The sequence below is a fragment of the Tasmannia lanceolata genome, unplaced genomic scaffold, assembly GCF_043159265.1.
Source record: "Tasmannia lanceolata isolate RefF3 unplaced genomic scaffold, GAP_Taslan_0.1 ptg000018l, whole genome shotgun sequence".
Classification (NCBI taxonomy): Eukaryota; Viridiplantae; Streptophyta; class Magnoliopsida; order Canellales; family Winteraceae; genus Tasmannia; species Tasmannia lanceolata.
The window spans coordinates 20848442-20863686 of NW_027518695.1; the positions used below are offsets into that span (position 1 = coordinate 20848442).

At 40.5% G+C, this 15245-nt stretch overlaps 1 pseudogene; it reads left to right on the top strand.

The window, feature by feature from the left end:
* The first annotated feature begins 1185 nt into the window (after positions 1-1185).
* Positions 1186-15245, top strand: part of LOC143850174 (WRKY transcription factor SUSIBA2-like) — a 44592-nt pseudogene continuing 30532 nt past the window's right edge.

The following is a 15245-nucleotide window of genomic DNA, read 5'->3' on the forward strand; positions in this document are numbered from 1 at the left end:
GAGGCCACGGGGTCCAATACTTCAAGAGGAGACCAAGGAATCGGATCCAGACTGGGATGGTACTGAGCTTTCAACCGTTCAATGGGATTGTCTGGTGTCCACCTTTGTAAGATCAATGTTGTCCCATTATAGTTGTGGTTTGGAGCTTTAAGAACTTGAACACAATCATCTGGGTTTGTAGCCAATCTGTAATGCAAATAGCTGAAGCTCTCCAAGTAGAATCCATTTACTTGATAGATGATCTCTTATGGCCTTGAAATACGCCCTTTGCCCTTTCAAATATCCCAATAAGTAATAGTTCACCCATTTTTCCTTGGTTCTCTAAAATCATCCTATTCAAAATTGATTGTCATCCTCTCCGTTGGTGCTATATACCCTGTTCGTCTGAGATTATGAAAACCGATTGTGAGGGCCAGACCGATTATTGGACTCAAATTTGAATTTTGAATCTAATTTTTAGACCAATATTCTTGTTCAAGTCCGGGTCTCATCCAAGTCGATTCCCTTTTTACCTTGATTGAGTTCTTGTCTTGAGTCCTTGTTTTGCCCTACCAAGTCAATCAAAAGTCCTTTGACTCGCCCAAGTTAATGAACCACGTCAACCATTGACTCACTTTAGACGAGCCCCTTTCACCTTGGCCGAGTTCTCGTTGAGTCTGAGTTTTGAAATACTGGGTATGAGAAACTCTAGGTTGTTACGTGAGAGAGAGAAAAAGGAAGAATAAAGGAGAGCAAGTGGAAGAAAATAAGGAGATTTACACTTTATAGTTATTAAGGTTGAAGAGAAAGGAAAATAGGATAAAGGGAGTGACAAAAACATTAGATAAATGTAGAGGATCTTGGAAGAAGAGAAGATCGAAAAACTATGTAGGAGAAAGATGGAGAGTAAATGGTTGGCTGTTGATTTTGATCAAATGGTTCTTAGACCCTGTAAAATGTGTTGTACATATGAAAATGAGATGAAAGTAGAGAAGAGAAAAGAAATCATGTTGGGAGTCTAAACTCAGTTTCTTCATTTTGTTCGAGCAGGTATGCCCGGACAACATTAAGAAACTCAGATATATATGCATATAATATATGTTCCCTCAAAGGAATGGTGTTGCCAGCAGTAAATCTCCCAAATAGCTAATGCCGACTGCTGATGCAATTTCTTGTTCTAATTGTATTTTCTTTATAATTACCTCAATGGCTAGTGAACCTACTGAAGTTATTTCTGATGAATCACGGCAGAGGCAGGTCTCAGACAGTGGGATCCAAGCATCACAATCTGATCCTAAAGGACCAAATCCTTTGATCGTCGGTGAGAAATCATCAGAAGATGGGTATAATTGGCCAAAATATGGGCAGAAATACATTAAGGGCCCGTTTGAATCCCCCTTGGATTTGGATTTGGAGGTGAATTTGGATTTCCAAAATCCATAGATTTGAAATCAAGAATTTTAAAATTCACAAATTTATAAATAATGTCGTTTGAATGACCACGTATAGATTTGGATTTCAAATCTAAATTAATTTTTTTTGTTAGGATGCTCTTTGGATTTGAATTTGAAATCTAACAAAACCAAAAGGCCCTAAAATAATTGATATAGGGGCATTTCAACCATTTTCCATGATCCAGGGATATTCTAGTCATTTTACCCTATATGGGGGTATTCTGATAATTTTTTATGTCATAAGGGTGTTTTCGTCACTTTCCATGACTCAGGGTTTTTGGTCATTTTCACCCGGTATAGGTGTATTCCGGTCATTTGGCATGACCTAAGGGTGTTCTAGTCTTTTTATCTCATGAGGGTATTTTTAGTCATTTTAGTCATTTTTTATGAGCCATAAGTCATTTTTACTTGATATAGGGGTATTTCGATAATTTTTCCTGATCTTGGGGTATTTTAGTCATTTTACCCTATATGAGGGTATTTTGATCATTTTTATGTCATAAGGGTATTTTAGTCATTTTGCATTACTCGGGGGTATTTTGTCATTTTTACGCATAGGGGTATTTCTAGTCATTGTACCTAATATGTCATATTTTTATCATTTTTATCTCATGATGGTATTTTTAGTCATTTTTATGAGACATGGGTCATTTTTACTTGATCTAGGGGTATTTTAGTAATTTTTCATGATATTGGGGTATTCTAGTCATTTTACCCTGTATGAGGTTATTTTGATCATTTTTATGTCATAAGGGTATTTTAGTCATTTTGCACGACTCGGGGTATTTTGTCATTTTTACCTAGGATAGGGGTATTTCGGCCATTTTGCCTGAGTCGGGGGTTTTCTAGTCATTTTACCTAATACAATGTATTTTGAGCAGTTTTTAATGTCATGTGGGTACTTAAGTCATTTAACACTTTTTTGATATATTTTGGTCATTTTAACCCCTTACGGGTCAGATTTAGATTTATAAATAACCTCTAGCAGAAAGGATTTATAAATCCAAAAAATTACACTTACACGAGGAATTTGTAAATCTTGTGGATTTCACTCAAATCCAAATCCAAATGTCATAACGGCTTGCCAAACGCCGAATTTGGATTTAAAAATCCAAATTCACCTCCAAATCCAAATCCAATGGGTATCCAAACGGGCCCTAAAGGAAGTGGATTTCCACAGAGCTATTACAAATGTACACATCCTAACTGCCAAGTGAAAAAGCAATTGGAACACTCACATGATGGGCAAATTACAGAGGCTTTATATAAGGATCAGCATGACCATCCTAAACCTCAACCTAGTCGTCGATTAGTGGTCGGTGCAATCCTTCAAAGAACTGATGGGTTTTCTTCTTTAATCAGTGCAGAAGGTATTGTATATTGTTCCACCGATGATGATATTTTTATGTTTGTAAATCCTATTTAAAAATGAAAATTTGGAAGATTTTCACGTGCTATTCTTTACAGAGAACCCATCAAATGCAAATGCCCAGATTGCTCACATTATTGATCCAAATGGTGCCTCTGAGCTTTCTCCTTTCTCAGTAAGTGATGATGATATGGAAGGTGCATGTGGACGATCCAACCAGATTGGTGATGATGTTGTTGATGATGATGATCCAGAGTCAAAGCGAAGGTGCCTTGATATGAATTTACTTGTATGAAGTATGAACTTTACATATAAACAGGTGCATCCATAAATGCTAACTTTTATTCTACTCTCAAATAAAATTGCATGTAGGAAGAAAGATATTGGTGGTATGGATGTTATGGTAAAGTAACCCGATGTACTGTTGTACAAACAATGAGTGAGGTCGATATCCTGGATGATGGGTTTCGTTGGAGTAAATATGGGCAGAAAGTGGTGAAATGAAATCCTAATCCTAGGTATCTGTTACTACTTGGGCTCAGACAACTAATAGGCAGAAGTGATTGCATGTCTTATTGATTTTGTCCTCTTACTCTTACCCTTTCCTGGGATGATACTTAGATCATGAGACAGGCTCACAGGCCTCCTCCATATATTGACTACAGACACGATAGTAACTCTGAACTCTTCCTTCGTCTTTATCTGTAATTTTCAGTACTTGTTGGACTGACTTTGTTTTCTTGTCTTAGATTTAGTTGCTTTATGGTAACAAGTAAAGCTCTTGCCAGTGTGCTGATCCCATTAACTATGTAGAATCTGGTCACCTAAAATGCCCTACTTAGAAGGCAACTTCTATGGTTCATAAATTATGCGGGCACGTCATTCACTGTTGTAGACACCCCATTTTGACCGTGCCCTTTACCTCCATGTTTTGTGCTTAACTTTTTCAGATCAGTGTGTTAGGACCTTAAATTACACCCTAGGCTAGCTTAGGGTCCCACCAAGGTCCCTGTAAAATTTTGTCAAGATCCGAGCGCGTTTGCCTATTAAACGAGACGAGGTAAGTGTCGTGTTGCAGGTTTATAAGGGTAGCGTTTTAGCCAGAAAAGGGGGTGCGCTGGAACCTAAAAAGCCAGTTCAAATTTGCCATAATGGGCTGTCCAGGGAGATATAGAGGTATGCGGATTAGTGTGTAACAGAATTAGTTAGGGGAGGATCTTAGGAAGCATCTTAGGTGGTTAGGATTTCTTTGATCTTAACCCTTGAATCAAAAGGTGATTTGAAGGGTTAAGATCAAAGGGAGAGAAGATATTTTTTGCAAATTTTTTCCCCCTATTTTCTACTTGGGCCGCCTCTTATAGAATAATAGTTGTCCTAAATTTGCCAAGGGGGCTGTCCTGGAAGGTTTGGGGGTGCAAATATATCATTTCTCTTTTTCTTCTTGGGCACCCCCCCTGTGTGTTAAAAGGTATTAAAAATACGCTGACGGTGGCTGTCTCAGAGGAAAAGGGGGGGTAGAATTTTTGGTGTTTTCATCTTAATAAAACCCCAATCGATTAGGGTTTTGAAGAGGAGAAAAAAAGAAAAATTCTCTCATTTGCAGAGAGAGAGAGAGAGAGAGAGGAAGAAGCTGATCACCTCCTCCACCTACAAACTCCGGCAACCTCACCGGAATCCGACTCCCCCACCTACCACCTCCATTGATTCCAGCAATCTTGCCGGAATCCGATCCAAAACCCTCTTCACCATCTAATCTCCGACCATCACCACTAGCTTCGGCCAACCCATTTCCGCCGGCCAACTCCATTAAATCTGGTCTGTCACCTTCATCCTTCTCAGCCACACTCCCAAACCCATCTCCAACCTCTACCACCATCAAACCCAAAACCCATTTTCTGGAAAAACAGAGAGGGGGAAGAGAAGACCCATCTCCACCATCATCACATCACAGCCACCATCTCTTCTCCTCCATTCGACCACCATCAAACCCATTTTGATTTTTTTCCCCATTAGCAGCCATCACCATCTTCCACCTCAGAACCCACCACCTTCTTCCATTCCCAACTCCACCAACTCCGGCCAATACTCCATCTCCGATCCCACCACCATCTTCTCCGGTGAGAAAACCCCTTTTCAACCTTCTTCCACCTCCTCTGTAACTCCGGCCGGCCATCTCCATCAAATCCGCGGCCAAAACCCTGTTCACCTCCAACCACCACCATCAACCTCCATTTATTCCGACCACCACCCTAAATCCGATCAAACCCCTCCCCATCTCCTCCACCGAGCCACCATTCTCATAAAAAACATTTCATTGTTTATCACCACCATCACAGCCACCATCAAAACCCATCTCCTACGATTCAACCCCATCTCCGACCACCCTGCTCGAGAGAGATTTGAGCAGAGAGATATTGAGAAAGAGGGAAATTGAGACAGTTGCAGAGAGGGTAATTGAGCTAGGGTTTGGATATGGAATAGGGAAGAGAAGAGAGAGAGAGAGGGTTCAGCTGGGGTTTCCAAATCCATTGAAGAGAAGGAGTCGAGATCCCATCTTGAGCATTCTGTGGTGCCGTGAAACCCCAACTCCAACCGCTCTTCAGTCTACTTTTGCACCCCAACTCTGGTGGTGTGGACCCCGATCCGGGAGCGAGGCGGCGGGGGACGAGCCCCACACGCTAAGTCTCACTGGATCATCCACGTGAATGGAGAGCTCTACCAAGGAACTCTCGAAAGAAGTGCCTCTCACAGCATGAGTGGCGATACAAAGGGAGATATCTCTCGATTCGGGGACTAGCCCAGATTCGAGGCGTACCTTAAACAAAGAAGAGTCGTCATCCAAGGAAGTGGGCCAAGGATCCCATACTATGCTCTGTTGCAACGGATAACCAGAGATATAAAAGAGGGTTCGTGCCTGGTTACGAATTCGGAAGGTCTGAAGAGCACCTCATCCGCCCAAGTGCAAGCACCTGGTCTCTTATGCCATTTGTTATTGATTTTGAAGAGTTTTGAGCGAAAGTCATATGAAATGGGAACATATATCTCTGAGAAGACGTCTACCTAATCATGCATGTCTCAGAGATGAATAATAAGCACACATAAAAGAAATGAAAGATGTGTCACCTAAGCAAAACTAGGTTATAAGTGACACATCTTTCATTTCTTTTATGTGTGCTTATTATTCATCTCTGAGACATGCATGATTAGGTAGACGTCTTCTCAGAGATATATGTTCCCATTTCATATGACTTTCGCTCAAAATTCTTCAAAATCAATAACAAATGGCATAAGAGACCAGGTGCTTGCACTTGGGCGGATGAGGTGCTCTTCAGACCTTCCGAATTCGTAACCAGGCACGAACCCTCTTTTATATCTCTGGTTATCCGTTGCAACAGAGCATAGTATGGGATCCTTGGCCCACTTCCTTGGATGGCGACTCTTCTTTGTTTAAGGTACGCCTCGAATCTGGGCTAGTCCCCGAATCGAGAGGTATCTCCCTTTGTATCGCCACTCATGCTGTGAGAGGCACTTCTTTCGAGAGTTCCTTGGTAGAGCTCTCTATTCACGTGGATGATCCAGTGAGACTTAGCGTGTGGGGCTCGTCCCCCGCCGCCTCGCTCCTGGATCGGGGTCCACAGGCTGGCGACTCCACTGGGGATATTCTTTCGAGATATTGCCTAACTCTGTTAAAATGCCATTTGTTATTAATTTTGAAGAATTTTGAACTAAAGTCATTATCAATGGGAATTTAATCGATTAGAATCCAGGGGCACCAAATAGGTGTTTAAAACAAGGGATTCACACACTGCATAGCATACATCATGTTTATTTTATTTTTTCTTTTATTGATTTTTATTATTATTGGCTCCACGGGATAGATATAATGCGTGCCTCATGGGATATCACTATCCAGATGGTACTGTTGTATCTATTACCAAGCTATGCGCCAGTGCTGCAGTCGTAAACACTCGGTGTACTTGTGTTTACAGCAGCCGGTGAGCAATGAAGCATACTGTATATAACACTCGGTGTACTTGTGTTATATACTTAAAGTATGGATCATATGCATAGTACCCGATATATTGAGTCCGGAGCTCTACTTTCATTTTACATATATTATGTACTTGGATATATTTGTTGATTTAGTAAAACCCAATTAGGATCTGCATGTGCTTATATATATATATATTGCATTCATATAAGGACGAACATATGTGTTGCTTACACATGTGGAGCCTAGAGTTAGGGCCCTTATCCTATTTTTAGACTAGGGTAGCTCATTTTATGTGGCTACAGACGCAGTCCTAGTACACTCACATGTCTGTCATGAGTCGAGACTCTCTCGACTCCACTAGATTAGAATTAGGGCTGGTGCCCCTGGTTATGGTGTATATATGTATGTACACCTATTTATTGATTATTAGATTAGGGCTTACTCCTTTGTAATGTTTCCTATCAAATCCAATCAGTCATATTATTTGAGATTTAGATATGGCCGGTAACTTCTACTTGTCGTCGTTATGGCCATGGTCTATTTCTTTTGATCATAGATTTGATTCATAACTTTGTATCATTGATCCTTATTCCATATATTTAGATTAGGGCCTATTTCTTAGTTAGGTTTTCCTTCTTAATCTAATCAATTCTTTCTATTTATCCATTCTGTGGATAATCATTAGATTATTGGCTTTTTTATCCATAATCTATCCCTTGATCTATTGTTCATAATGTTGATCCATGTTTTCCATCGTGTATTTATATTATTAGATTAGGGTTACTTCTTAGTTTGGGTTTCCTTCCTAATCTAATCAATTATCGCTATCTATTCATTTTTTTAGATTATGATCAGATCGATGACTTCTAATCATCATTCCTATGGTCACGGTCCATCCTTCGATCTTTTGGTTGCAAATCCAACCCATCTCTAAATGTCGTCATTCATGGTCAGTCCCTCACATCCCTCTGATGACCATATTCTGTTTTCCACTCATGAGCCTATCTTGCCACCATCATTTGAGTGCAAGTATCCTTGCTGGGAGTCATATACTACCGAGTTTATCCATATACCCTTATGATGACTTGTGGGGTCCCTTTGTGTGTCCATCATGCTGCCGAATTTTACCCAACGCATTTTCAGTGTGATCGCCATCTTTTGGAGTTATTGAAAAATCATGTGTTTATCTTACCATAACCATTCTTACAATTGTTATGCTGTTGGTTCTTACCTCAGGAGAGATGTGCTTGTAGTATCTCTTGTTTCAACTTGTGTATAACATTCAACGAGATTGCCTCATACTAAAGTTAGTGTTTGTCATTTCCATGACGGGAGTCAGACCTAACTGACTTCACCCATTTGTTGAACCAGTTTCCTTTCATTTCACCTAGCCAGGTCAATAGGACCTACACCAGGGTTGAACCCCTAGTTATGGACATCACGGAGGAAGGAGTGCCACCCATCACCTTTCAGTGCCAGTGCATTACTGACGAAGAAGTGTCCTGTTTTGTTAGGTTTGTCTTTCATTGAGTGTAAACCAACTTTTCTCTCTCAAAGTTGGTAAGTCTCATTGTGTCGATAGAAAAAAAAAAGAAAGTGTGTCATGTCTGTCAGTGTTCCTCATCTACAGTCAGTGTTTTATTTTCTGTCAAGCAGATGTAAAGCCTATAGAGGCATTCCAAGAATCATTAATGTACTTGGAGTTTTCAATTCAATAAAGCATTTGCTTTTGTATCTTCAATGTCTAATGATTCACTCTTAGATCTAATGTTTAAAATAACTAAAGACACCCTTCTCGGATGAGAATGCAGACGAAATTCCCCTTGAGATCTGAAACATGATCAAACGAGAGGAAGAGCGTCGAGCATAGCCACTCAAAGAAGAAATCAAAGCTGTTGATAGTGGTATTGAAATCCGAAACTCGGGAAAGATGGATTGGCAAAACTTTATCTCCTGAGGAGAGCGAGGAATTGATAAACCTATTTAGAGGGGTTTGAGGTAGTCTTGCTTGATCCTATAAGGATAAACTGGGTGAATGCCTTGTTATGATGAAAAGCAAGACTCCATCAGCTTTAGACATTTAGTCAAAAGCAAAGAATTCAAGAGAGTGAAGCATCAGACCTCAAATGAAGCTGATGAGAACATTGAGAGAAGGTTTTCAGATGCAAAGTTGTATTCATAGAACTTGATCCCTAAGAAGAGCACTCGGGTTGTACATCTTAGTGGGATTTCAAGTCATTGTATTCAGAGAGTAGGGACAATTTTTATGTCCAAAAGAAAAAGCACATCTAAAAGAAACAAGAGCATGAGAAAGACAAGAAGGAGAAGTGAAGGTGTCCCTAAGACAACTCATTTGGAATATCAAAGACCCAGATGAGGGAGTCTGTGAGACGGATTGTATATGAGAATTGTCTTCAGTATTTGGAGACTAATGATAGTTGAAGAATCTCGAACATAAAGTTCGAGATTTCCGAGATGAGAGTGGAGCACCATGGTTGAAGTCTTGCCCAAGAGTACCGCCAGACTCCTCGATGAAAAAAAAAAAATTCAAAGTCTTGAACCTTAAACATTCAAAAGCTTGTACATCAAAACACCAGGAGGCCATCCTTGGACGTTTGAGCCTTTATAGCCAAAATCCCAATGTTTAAAAAAAAAAAAAACATCCTTTTGTGAGCCCTTTGACCCAACATTTTAAAACCAAACAATTCTTTCAACCACATTATAAACCAGGGGCATTTTATGCACCCGAACTACGCGGACCTGATCCCCAACTCTTCGGGGGTACGTAGGCAACTTGATCAACTCAGGTTCAGTCAAATCCTTGGGGATAAAAGCTAAATCATCCCCCTTTCAAAATTTTGAAGCTAAAAAGCTAAACCATTCTTTGTTAAACCTAAAGCGAACTACGCGGATCTGATCCTCCATTTTTTGGGATACGTAGGTAGTCTGGCAAGACCAAATTCGATCCAAATCGTTTGAACTTCCGATATCCAACCCTTTTGAACCCGAGCCTACCTATAAAGTTCTTCTGGTGAAACGAGCAAAGGTTCAAGGCAATTGAAAAACAAAAAACAGAAAGAAATAAAAGGAATGAGAGTCTGAAGACCCACTAGGTTGAAAATCCGAAAGGGCGGCCTAGATAAAGTCATGTATTTGCTAAGTCGATAACCAAAGAAGCCGGCTTATGCAAAATGAGGGTAGCAGTCCACTGGATTGAAAACTTGAAGAGGCAATCCAGTCATAGGAGAAGACTTCCCAAAAAGTGAGCTGATAAGACATGGAAGGAGTTCCTCGATTATGGAGAACTCTGAAGTTTGAATAGTGTGAGAATTCCAGGCAAACGCTGAGGCAAATGGTTTGCTAGACCAGAAACTTGGAATGCAATAATCATGAGCTCTTACCAGAGGAAACTTGAAGAGATGAAGAAGCAATCACTACACAAGGCAGGGTCTTGGAATCCAAGTAGTGTCAGTGAGATTTACTTTGACACCTTTATAAACTAGGGGCATTGAAACTGAGCAATCCGAAGGGGGAAAATAACCATGACGGAAATCCTGATGGAGGAAATTAGTGCCTCTTGACATGGTTTTCGAAATTATTTTGAGAGCGGCTAGCCTTACCATTTAAAAATACACATCAGGTCTAAGGGTGAATCAAAAGTGAGTCAAATCCCTTGAATAATGTACATCTTCTTTGATAGAGTCTTGGAAGTCTGTTCCTCATTCTTATCCATTTTCCTTTCAAGGTCCAAAGTTGTCTGGCACTGGGAGAATGGGTGTATACTTTCCAAAGTGAAAAAAAAAATTTCTTAGAATAGACCCTGGTTTAGGTCCCAGAGAAAAGCGAGAAATATCCTGTTCAGACATGGCGAAGATGTCAAGTTTCAAGCAGTAGGTGGTGGAAAGAGTGAACCTCAAATAATAGTCAATGAAAAGAGAAATTTTCTGGCTCAACCATCATCCTATCTTTATTCCAAAGAAAGAACCCATGCAAATTCAAATTTCCTTACCTATCCTGGTTCCGTTCCCTTAAGACTCTTGTCATGGAATCACAATACACTAGAGGCATCTTTTATGACTTGCGTCATAAAAGATATCGAACGCACAAAGGCAATCAGTGCCAATATTTTCAACAAGTTGAGATAAGAGAGATACGAGCACGTCTTAAGCCAAATCTCTGAACTCTTCAAATGAGCCCTCTTTCTAAAAGAGTCAATTTCCAAAGAAAATCAATTTCCCCAGTAGAGTCTAGAATTTGTTCCCACAATTTTCAAACCTCAACATACTGCTTTTCACCTGTCAAAGAAGGGCTAATATCCAAATCCCTGCAAGTTATCTGAGTCCAATTCTCAGCAAGGAACTCGTACTCCCAATTTCCTCGGCAAGAGGCAATCAGTCAGAAAAAATCATTCGAATTCAATCAATTCTGAGCAATACCCGTTGGTTCCCAAGGCTCTTCGTGGTCTACTATTCAGGTATACCATGGACCCTTGCTTCTTGAGTGGCTCTTCGTGATCTGCCTTCTACGATGTATCATGGACCCGCTATCCTTGTCACTTCTTGGCTCTTCATAGCTTATGGCTATAGACCCTTGATTCCTGATTTTCTAACCTACCAACCACCTCAATATCTTTCTTGTGAGGCTCTTCGTGGTTTATTACCATAGACCCTCGATTCCCGTTTACCAAATTCTCCCTGAGAGCATCCACCCCGAGTGAAGAAACCATTTTCTCCCTGAGAGCATCCACCCCGAGTGAAGAAACCAAATTCTCCCTGAGAGCATCCACCCCGAGTGAAGAAACCAAATTCTCCTTGAGAGCATCCACCCCGAGTGAAGAAACCATTTTCTCCCTGAGAGCATTCACCTCGAGTGAAAATACTAAAAATTCTCCCTGGGAGCATCCACCTCGAGTGAAAATATCATATTCTCCCTGAGAGCATTCACTCCGAGTGAAGAAACCGAATTATCCCAGAAAGCATTCGCTCCAAGCGTAAAATCATCTTGTCTCCTGAAAGTATTCGCTCCAAGCGTAGAACTCAAATTCTTTCTGAAAGCATTCGCTCCAAGCGTAAAATCAATTGTTCTCTTTGAAAGCTTTCGCTCTAAGCGTAAAATCAATTTGTCTATTTTGAAAAAGCAGTCGCTCTAAGCGTAAAACCAAAATTCTTCCCGAAATCATTCGCTCCAAGCGTAGAACCAAAATTCTTTCTAAAAGTATTCGCTCCAAGCGTAGAATCCAAATTCTTCCTGAAAGCATTCGCTCAAAGCGTAGAACCCAAATTCTTCCTGAAAGCATTCGCTCCAAGCGTAAAATCAATTTTGTCTATTTGAAAGCATTCGCTCCAAGCGAAAAATCAATTTTGTCTCTTTGAAAGCATTCCCTCCAAGTGTAAAATCAATTTTGTCTCGTTGAAAGCATTCGCTCCAAGCGTAGAATCCAAATTCTTTCTGAAAGCATTCGCTCCAAGCGTAGAACCCAAATTCTTTTTGGAAGCATTCGTCCTGAGCGTAAAACCAAATTCTTTTCAAGAGCATTCGTCCTGAGCGTAAAACCAAATTCTCCTTGAGAGCATTCGTCCCGAGCGTAGAAAGAACCAAAGTCTCTCTGAGAGCATCTCTGAGAGCATCAAGCAAATAATCAAAATCCTATTCCATTCAAGACCCACGAGGCATCACTTCCTTCCACCAATTCGATCTTTCCGAAATCATTTCCTTTATTCCTCTCCAATCAATTTTGGGCCAGTCAAAATGTGTTGTCTGTTCAACTTTGACATTCGCGCGACAAGCACGCTCTGCCAAAGAGGGGCATCTGTAGACACCCCATTTTGACCGTGCCCTAATCCTTCCGATTTTGCTCAAAACCCCACCAAATCAGCGAGCTAGAGTCCCAAACTTCACCCTAAGCTAGGTTAGGGTCCCATCGGAGTCCCCGCAAAATTTCGTCGAATTCCGAGCGCGTTTGCCTAGCGAAGATATAAAGGGGCAGATTATATGTCATTTCTTTTTGGAACCCCTATTCTTGCTCGGACTACCTTAAGAGAAAAATTGACTATGAAATGCATTAGAGGGGGTTGTCCCAAGTCAAAGAGGGGGGGAGTATTAATATATCATTTCTCTTTATATAAGAATCGAAGTAAAAAAAAAAGGGGAGGATTTTCGTTTGGGTTTCTCTTGAGAAACCAAAGCAGATCTGAGAGAGGGAGCGAGAGAGAGAGGAGCTAGGGTTCCTAAGCAAGGCTCATCTTCTCCGGGCGGCTAGTACGGGAACTAGATCAGAGCCAAGTTTCAGGAGGTAATCTGTGCAGAGCATGGCATAGATGCTCCATGGAGAAGAGGATTTTTCTCATTTTCGTTTGCAGAAAGAGAGAGAGAAGGGCAAAAATCCGAAACCTTATTTCCGATCCTTCTTCTCCGCTCAAGCTCCGGTTGAGCTCAGATCCTTTTCCTCTCTAGCTTCAGAACCTCTAAACCCTGGATCTGAACCTTACCGGAGCTCCGGCCGGCATCAACATCAACAGATCTAGACTCGGGTTTCTTCTCTGGTTCTGATGGCCGATCCTCCAACGGTGCCCGGCGATCCGTCCTCGCTTTTAAACCGATCCTCTGCAAGCTCTGGCAACATCTGCAACATCCGATCATATCCTTCTTTCTTCTTCTTCTCCGGTAAGCTCGCCTCATTTTCCGGTCATCAAGCTCCGGCCATTCCTTTGTGCTGTGAATTAATTGGAGAATATCTCAGTTGCTTACGGATCTCATTTCTAACGGGAAAGATCTGAGTAAAATATCTAAGAAAGAGAGCGAGAGATCTGTAGAGAAGAAAGTTGAGGAAAAGAAGGGGTTTGATTTAGGAGATTTGATTCAGATCAAGGGTTATAATAATGAAATTGCAAGGGGAGAAGAAGGAAGCACAATCGCTTTCTTTAAGAATTTCGGTCATTTATCTTCAGCTCCGGTGACTTCGCCGGAATCCGTTGACTCCGGCAATTTCACCTATACACCTTCCATCAATTCAAACCCTAGCTCTAATCATCTTAAACTCAAGGTAGCTTTGTTTAAATCTGAGCCATTCTATTGGAGATCTCCAATTTTGAAAAGAGAAGATCATCATTTCCGGTTGGGATCCGTTTGATTTTGTCGGCTCCGGGCGAAAATTCAGAAAAGCTGAAAGAGAAGAAATCTCTGCAAATCCTCGGTCGATCTAATCAATACAGGTTCGATGATTTCTATTAGAATCAGAACATCAAGTAATTTGGATGGATACAAGAATGATGGATTCGTAGAAGTTCTAGCTGTTTAGCAAAGCCCTGAGAATCCTAACTGGTTCCAGGGAACAGCTGATGCTGTAAGACAGTATTTGTGGTTATTTGAAGAACAAAATGTTATGGAATTCCTCGTTCTTGCTGGAGATCATTTATATCGAATGGAATATGAGAGGTTTATTCAAGTACATAGAGAAACTGATGCAGATATCACTGTGGTTGCTCTGCCAATGGATGAAAAACATGCCACTGCATTTGGTCTGATGAAAATCGATGAAGAAGGTCGCATAATTGAATTTGCAGAGAAACCAAAAGGGGAGCATTTGAAAGCAATGAAGGTTGATATTACCATTTTAGGCCTTGATGATGCGAGAGCAAAAGAAATACCTTATATCGCTAGTATGGGATAAGGAGAATAACACTCTGATTTGAAGGTCGAAGGTGATCCAAACAATCCGGATTCAGGTAAGTTTAATTTTGCCTTTGTTGTTCATGAATACCTTAGAATTTATATAATCTATTAAAGATTCCAAGTAAACCAATTTACCCACGGTGTGTATAATTTTATTAGCATTTTGATATCTTCTCCAATTCAGTTTCCAATAAAAGAAAATTGTGGTTAAAATGGTAATGCCTTAGGGTATAAATTCCAGTTATTGGTCATTGCTGTTCAACCAAGATAACCGTGGCCAGTCATGTACATTTTAATGCATTTCTTAGTCATTAAGAGATTATGGTTGCTAATAATGTATGTTTGGTTGTTGTTTTATTCCTGTGTACCTTCTTTTATTCATCTATTTGCATAAGGAAATGATATTAGTTGTGTCACATTTTTCAAATGGTATATAATTAGTTGATTTTTTTTTTGGGGGAACATGGAATTTAGGATAATTTTTCTTTAGCTGCATGTTAAATGGTCCAAATGCAGCAGTTTTGAATTTAAAGTTTTTTGTTATCACTAGAACAGGTTGTTATGGTTGTCATTTATGTTGAAAATTTGTTTAGCCCTTGACATGTTTTTAATTGTCTATCCCCTTTCTCATTATGAAGGGGCGATAGCCCAAGCCCATCTTAAAGGGGAGAATTACTAAGTCTCAGTAATACCCTCTCCCTTCTCTTTCTTTCTATAGAGACTTCTTAGCCCTTTTCTTGTAGGGCGATGAAGGTGATAGCCCAAGCCCATCCTAGGA